The following is a 7,651-nucleotide window of genomic DNA, read 5'->3' as shown; positions in this document are numbered from 1 at the left end:
GTACAATCCTCCAAGCTGGGTAAGCGCACATTTCTTTTTGCCTATCCGTTCCATACTCCCATAGTCAAGTATCTCATTTTTTGATTTTGACGCAGGAACTGCGCCGGGCCGTAAAGGATATAAACAGCCCGCCTCCACAACCCGAGGATCTGGAACGGTTCCTCGATCCGACCTCCCAAGAGGATCCAGACATATCGGTGGAGCTGATCGATGGGGTATTTCACCAACTGAGCATTGATAATGCCTTGGTCGCCATTACGATCGATTACCCCGGAATACTTCCAGCCTCGCAGGTAACTGAGACCGAAGTCCCAATACTTTGAAAATGACCCATCCGTGCTTGTTTTTGATCACCGTATACCAATGGTGTTTCGTAGGGGAAGTCCTTGAGGCGGAAGGCCGAGCCTGCGACGGCTAGTCAACAAGGGACAGCAAGGCCCAACAGGCTGAAAAGAAGTGCAGTCCAGATTGAAACGCCGGTGCAATGGTATGGCGTGTCATCTTAATCCCAGGTTTTATTCCCGGGAGGCATACTAACGCTCGTGCTTTTTCAGGAAGAAGAGCGCTCGCCGGACTGTATCCGGAGAGGTTGCCAATCAATCCTCCGCTCGCCAGGCTCCAAAGCCAGGTCCAGAAGCGGATGCGAACACGAGGCGTGCGTCGGATGCTCCTCCGACAAAGAATGCCGACAGGTTATCTGCCACAAATTCCGAGGTGGAGAGTGCCATGAATCACAGGCATCGCCGAACAGTTCTTCGTGACGCATATTTCTCCCCAGAGGCATTGGATGCCTTCAATTCGGGAGATGTGCACCTCCGTGCCGCTCAAAATGGTCTAGCCAGAGCCAGGGAGCAGTATGTAAAAGACATACGGGTGAGAAAATTTGACAGTTATATATGCCAGTAGCCCCCGAGACTTGAAATAGTTAGAATAACTGATTTAAGGATCATTTATTGTGCAGGATCTTACAGAAAAGAATACCCAACTATCCCAGGAGATGGAGGAGTGCAAAGCCCAACTTGAGGCCGCACTAGCCGCAGCGGGGGATTCCGAAGAGACCCCCTGTGGTAATATATGCTTCAAAAGATAAGTAATTTGTGAAGTGCGACGTGCGTATAAGTCTGACAATAATATTGCAGATGGCGCCGGGATAGATCCAGACAAGCAACAGCTCATGCGCCGGTTAAAGGCCGGCGAGAATGTGCTTACAAGGGTGAGGCAAGAGAAAAATAATCTCCAAGATGCCAACACCCAGCTGGGTGAGGAACTAAAGGATGTTCGTGCCCAGCTGTCTGACTCTGTTAAGGAGAATCGGCGGCTTCGACGCGGCATTTTTAGTAAGTGCTTGAACGAATTTTGAAAAAGAGTTCGGCGAGGAAGTCAACTAACAGAGGTATGTCTGTAGGTATGCTCACAGGCCGTCCTGCAGAGGAAATGCCCGGTTCTACGGGTGACCTTCTTCCCGAGCTCTTGCAACTGCACGAACGAGTTTAGCAGGTGATGAAAGGCGTCGCCCAGGCCTTGTGGCCATCTGTCTCCCTGCCCGAAGGCCTTGGAGAGCTTGCAGAGAGGCTTCAGGGAGCGCGGCGGCGCTTCCGATTATGGAAGATACCGGCCTGCCATCAAGTCACCAGGGAGGCCTGGGCCATGGTGAAGATGCAGTACACGAAGGCTGACCCAAACCACATGGCCGAGGTCGGACCTGTGGGGACCGATGGGAAGGAGATCCCTGTGAGCTTAGTGTACGGCCAAGTAGAGTTGGGCGCAAAGTATTCCTAGCAGGACTGTAAACTAGACAACCTATTAGATGGCATTGAAGAGGAATACAATCAGTCGAATTGACTATGTAATTTAAGATGACATGTAAAATGCCTTCTAGCCGGATTGTAGATCATTTGTCATAGCGGACCTTTTCGCTTCAACCTCAGGACCCAATAGTCTGGAGTGTGTCCGAATACCCTCGCGGTTATATAAGAACCGGGGCATGCATGGAGACCAGGCGTAGGGGTCATTAGTGCTTTATCAGACAAGTGCCCAACTAGTTATGTTATATTACATGGTTAGTAAGAAACATCTTCCAGGGAGAATAGTTCCGTTAGGGGTTCCTTTCCCTGGGAGGCATGCCCTAAAGTGCATGTCCGGACTGTGAAAAAAGCAGAAAAACATCTGGGGGCAGATAAATAAATAGGTAAGAAATGGTCTTTTAGTTCACCGACCGAATATTCCCTTAAGAACGCTAGCTTTCGGCTTCACCCAGTCTGAGGTACACATCCGGCTGACCCGACAGTAACAATCGCAGAGGTGCTCCCTTTACCACCTAGCCGAACAATCGGGAACGTAGGGGTAAGCACAGGAGCCAGGCAACCCAGCTTGGCCAAAACTTAAGTCATATCGATGCATATAATGGTGAATAAAAGGTACATGCGGAAGTGTGACACATGTGTTGGGCATGAAGCCCGTATAAATAAGCTTCTGTTAAAGAAGCCCCCAGGTATAATGAGCGCGGATAGCGCGTCAAGTGTGTGCGAACAAAGCGCGAACGAGCCTTCAAAGGCTGTAAGAAAAAAGGGGGAGAAGGGGAGAAATATAAGACAGCTACTGTATAAAATATAAACGGAGGAAGGAGACGAACTCAGAATCCGGCGCTAGGCGTAGAATCTTCGGAGACGGGCTGTGTTCCATGCGTTCGGCTCAAGTCGGTTATCCGATGCATTTCGCAGACAGTACGCTCCACCGGTCAGGACTTGGTCGATGATGAAGGGACCTTCCCATTTGGGCTGGAGTTTGTCCTTTTTCTTGTCCGGCAGGCGTAGAACTAACTCGCCAACATTGTAAGTTTTGGCCCGTACTTCTCTGCTTCAATATCTTCGAGCCTGCTGTTGATAGAATGCGGAACGGGGTTTTGCCACGTCACGCTCCTCCTCCAAGGCGTCCAAACTGTCCTGCCGATCAATCTTGGCTTCTCTTTCTTCGTACATGCGCACGCGAGGTGAGTCATGAATTATATCATAGGGCAGAACTGCCTCTGCGCCATATACCATAAAGAATGGTGTAAATCCGGTGGTGCGATTCGGAGTGGTCCGCAGCCCCCAGAGTACGGAGTCGATCTCATCTACCCAGTGCGTGTTAGATTCCTTGAGGGACTGCACTAATCTGGGTTTGATGCCGCTCATGATTAGACCATTTGCTCGCTCGACTTGACCGTTAGTTTGAGGGTGATAGACTGAAGCATAATCGAGCTTGATGCCCATGTTTTTGCACCAGAGTTTGACCTCGTTGGCCATAAAGTTCGTGCCGTTATCAGTGATGATGCTATGGGGACGCCGTAACGGTGTACGACCCCTGATATGAATCTATCACCGGCCCGGATTCGGTCGTCTTAACAGGTTTGGCCTCTATCCATTTGGTGAATTTATCCACCATGACCAGTAGGTATTTTTGCTTGTGGGTTCCTCCTTTAAGGGGTCCAACCATGTCAAGCCCCCAGACCGCGAAGGGCCAGGTTATGGGTATAGTTTTGAGGGCGGTGGGTGGCATGTGGCTTTGATTAGCAAAGAGCTGGCAACCGACGCATCGTTGGACTAAGTCCTGAGCATCTACCTGGGCCGTCGGCCAATAAAATCCTATACAGAAGGCCTTGCCTACAAGGGCCCGGGCTGCGGCGTGGTGCCCGCCGAGTCCGGCATGAATTTCAGCCAGAAGATTCCGCCCTTCCTCTTCGGAGATACACCTTTGAAGGACTCCGGTTGTGCTTTTCTTGTAAAGCTCTCCCTCATGGACCTTATAGGCTTTAGATCGCCGCACTATGCAGCGAGCCTCGTTTTGGTCCTCGGGAAGTTCCTGCCTGGTTAGGTAGGGTAGGAATGGTTCCATCCACAGGGAAATGACTGCCATTATTACGTGGGCTGGGGATGTTACTTCGTTGGCAGAACCACCGATTGTGTCAGAATGTTCAGTGTCGGGCAGTGCAGTTGGATCCGGGTTGTTATTTCCAGATTCCCCCTCCCATAGTACGGATGGCTTGAATAGCCTCTCTAGGAAGATGTTGGGAGGGACGGCATCACGCTTTGCACCAATGCGTGCCAATACGTCTGCTGCCTGGTTGTTATCCCGGGCTATATGGTGAAATTTGAGCCCCTTAAACCGAGCTGACATTTTTAGGACGGCGTTGCGATAAGCTGCCATTTTCGGATCCTTGGCATCGAAGTCTCCATTTATTTGGGATATCGCGAGGTTCGAATCCCCGCGCACCTCTAGGCGTTGAATGCCCATGGAGACTGCCATCCGGAGGCCATGTAGAAGGGCCTCGTATTCGGCTGCGTTGTTGGAGTCCGTATACATTATCTGGAGTACGTATTGAACCGTATCTTCGGTTGGGGACATCAGAACGACACCAGCCCCCAGACCAGCCAACATTTTGGAGCCGTCGAAGTGCATGATCCAGTTGGAATATGCGCTGTACTCTTTAGGGAGTTTGGCTTCAGTCCATTCGGCGACGAAGTCGGCCAAAACTTGTGACTTAATAGCTCGCCGTGGCTTATAGGTTATGTCGAACGGGAGGAGCTCAATGGCCCATTTGGCAATCTGGCCCGTCGCGGCACGGTTGTTTATAATGTCATTAAGAGGTACTTCGAAGGCTACTATTATTGAACACTCTTGAAAGTAGTGTCACAGCTTCCGGGATGCCATGAACATTGCGTACGCTATCTTTTGATAATGCGGGTACCGTGACTTGCATGGAGTTAGGACAGTGGACACGTAGTAAACTGGTTTTTGAAGGGGGAACTTGTGTCCGTCCGTTTCTTGTTTGACAACGAGCACCGCGCACACAACTTGATGAGTTGCCGCGATATATAATAGCATTGGTTCGCCCATATTGGGCGCGGCCAGGACCGGGTTTGTTGCCAATATGGCTTTTATTTCTTCGAGTCCGGCCATGGCGGCATCCGTCCACTCGAAGTGTTTGGTGCGTCGGAGGAGGCGATAAAGGGGTAATGCCTTTTCTCCCAAACGGGAGATAAAGCGGCTTAGAGCCGCCACGCATCCAGTCAAATTTTGTATTTGTTTGAGGTCCTTTGGGATATCCAATTGTGACAGAGCTCGGATCTTGGCTGGGTTTGCTTCAATTCCTCTGTCGGATACAATGAAGCCTAAGAGCTTTCCGGCTGGTATGCTGAAAACGCATTTTTCTGGGTTGAGCAAGATGTCATATGTTCAGAGATTATCGAATGTGAGCCTCAAGTCGTCTACTAGAGTTTTGACATGCTTGGTTTTAACGACCACATCATCTATGTATGCCTCCACTGTTTTGCCGATCTGGTTTGCCAGACATGTCTAAATCATGCGCTGATATGTTGCGCCAGCGTTTTTGAGCCCGAAGGGCATTGTGTTGAAGCAGAATGGGCCATATGGGGTGATGAATGCCGTTGCGGCTTGGTCGGGCTCTGCCATCTTAATTTGGTGGTAGCCGGAGTATGCATCGAGGAAGCACAATGAATCGTGTCCTGCAGTAGCATCGATAATTTGATCGTTGCGGGGGAGGGGGAAGGGATCCTTTGGGCAAGCCTTGTTAAGGTCCTTGAAATCGACGCATAGGTGCCAGGATTTGTCCTTCTTTGGTACCATCACCAGGTTTGCTAGCCAGTCCGGATGTTTTATATCTCTGATGAATCCGGCCTCCAATAGTTTGGCTAGCTCCTCTCGCATGGCCTGTCTCTTGGGTTCGCAGAAATGCCGAAGAGCTTGTTTGACTGGCTTGAATCCTTTTAGGATGTTTAGGCTGTGCTCGGCCAGCCGGCATGGGATTCCTGGCATGTCTAAAGGGTGCCAGGCAAAAATGTCCCAATTTTCGCGTAGGAATTCTCGTAGTGTGGCGTCTACATCAGGGTTTAATTGTGCCCCGATGGAGGCCGTTTTGTAGGGTCCGTTGGATGGACTTGGAATTTGACTATTTCGTCCGCTGGTTTAAAGGAGGTGGACTTGGATCTCTTATCAAGTATCACATCGTCCCTATTCACCATGGAGCGCAGCGCAGTGAGTTCCTCGGCCGCTAGGGCTTCGGATAGTGCCTCAAGGGCCAGTGCGGCTGTCTTATTTTCGGCGCGGAGTGCTATGTCCGGGTCACTAGCAAGAGTGATGATTCCGTTGGGCCCGGGCATTTTGAGCTTCATGTACCCGTAATGGGGTATAGCTTGAAAAATTCTGAATGCCTCTCGCCCTAATAGAGCGTGATATCCGCTGCTGAATGGGGCCACTTGGAACGTGACCTCCTCGGACCTGTAATTATCCGGCGTGCCGAACACCACATCCAGTGTGATTTTTCCTGTACAGCATGCTTCCCAACTGGGGATTATTCCTCTAAAGGTTGTGCTGCTTCGCTCAATGCGGCTCCAGTCTATTTCCATTTTTTGGAGCGTTTCCTCGTAAATGAGGTTCAATCCACTGCCACTGTCCATGAGTACCTTGGTAAGGCGAAAGCCGTCCACTATTGGACTGAGGACCAATGCGGCTGGTGCTTGGGCTGTTCGGAATTTAGGTTCGTCACTGGCATTAAAGGTAATAGTCGTGTCACTCCATGGGTTTATTGTTGCTACTTGGTAGACTTTGACAAGGCTGCGGAGTGTTTGTTTCCGCATATTATTTGATGCGAAAGTCTCGAAGACTGTTAATACCGTACTGGTATCCTTGGGCTGGTGCTCTGGAGTTAAAAGCTCTTCGCCACTTTTGGCCACCTGCCGTAGTATCCAACATGCTCTAAGGCTATGAGTTGGAGTGGCGCCCTCTGTACTATGAATTTTGCAGGGTCCATTGAGCCATCCTTCCAGTACGGTTCCATGCCCTATAGAGGGTTTTTGCTTTTTGGTGTTTAACCTAGGTGCCTGGCGATAATGCACCCTTTTATTTCGGACTGGGGTTGTATTCAGGGCCGGATTGTCCCAAAATTTGGTTTCAGTTTTCCAGGCGCTTTCCATCGCACAGTACTTTCGTACTATGGACGCCAAGTCAGCGAAGCATGTAATTTCACGATGGCTTACGGCGTTGAGGATTCCCTTGTCCGTGCAATTATTGCAGAAGAATTAAATCACGTCCTCCTCGTGGCAGTCCTTTATCCTGTTTATAACTAGGAGGAATCTGGCCCAGTAATGGTGTACTCTTTCTGCGGGCTCTTGCCGGATTTGGGATAGATCGCTTATGTTTGGGTGGGCGGGTGGAATTAAATTCGGAACCCCGTCCAATTTAAGACTCAGGGGCCAAGTAGTTTCCGAACTTAGAAGCTTGGGATCTTGGATGTTGTCCAATGAATCTAGCCCGCTGCCTGACTTTAGGTTCAGGTCTTGAGTAACGTCCTCCCCTCCGCGGGAATCCGGCATGGAGGGATTGGGAGTCCGGACATAGCTAGTCCTTAAGATAGAAGAAGGGTCGCCGTATTGTTCCTCAACCACAGCAACATGGTGGGTAACCTGGGGAGAGTTGATCTCTCTCAGATCGGGTTTAGGCCCAATCTGATCATAGTCTGTAGCAACTCCCAGGGCGGCGATGCGATCCAAGAGCTCGTTTAAGGAGGAGAGCTCCATCAGATCTAACTGCTCGGCGGGTTCCAAGTTAACATGAAGATTGCTTTCGATGACCCGAGAAGTCATCATCCGAGCGG

The sequence above is a fragment of the Triticum aestivum genome, chromosome 4B (genome assembly GCF_018294505.1).
Source record: "Triticum aestivum cultivar Chinese Spring chromosome 4B, IWGSC CS RefSeq v2.1, whole genome shotgun sequence".
NCBI lineage: Eukaryota > Viridiplantae > Streptophyta > Magnoliopsida > Poales > Poaceae > Triticum > Triticum aestivum.
The sequence above is the reverse complement of the archived record's forward strand: the minus strand, read 5'-3'. Positions refer to the sequence as shown.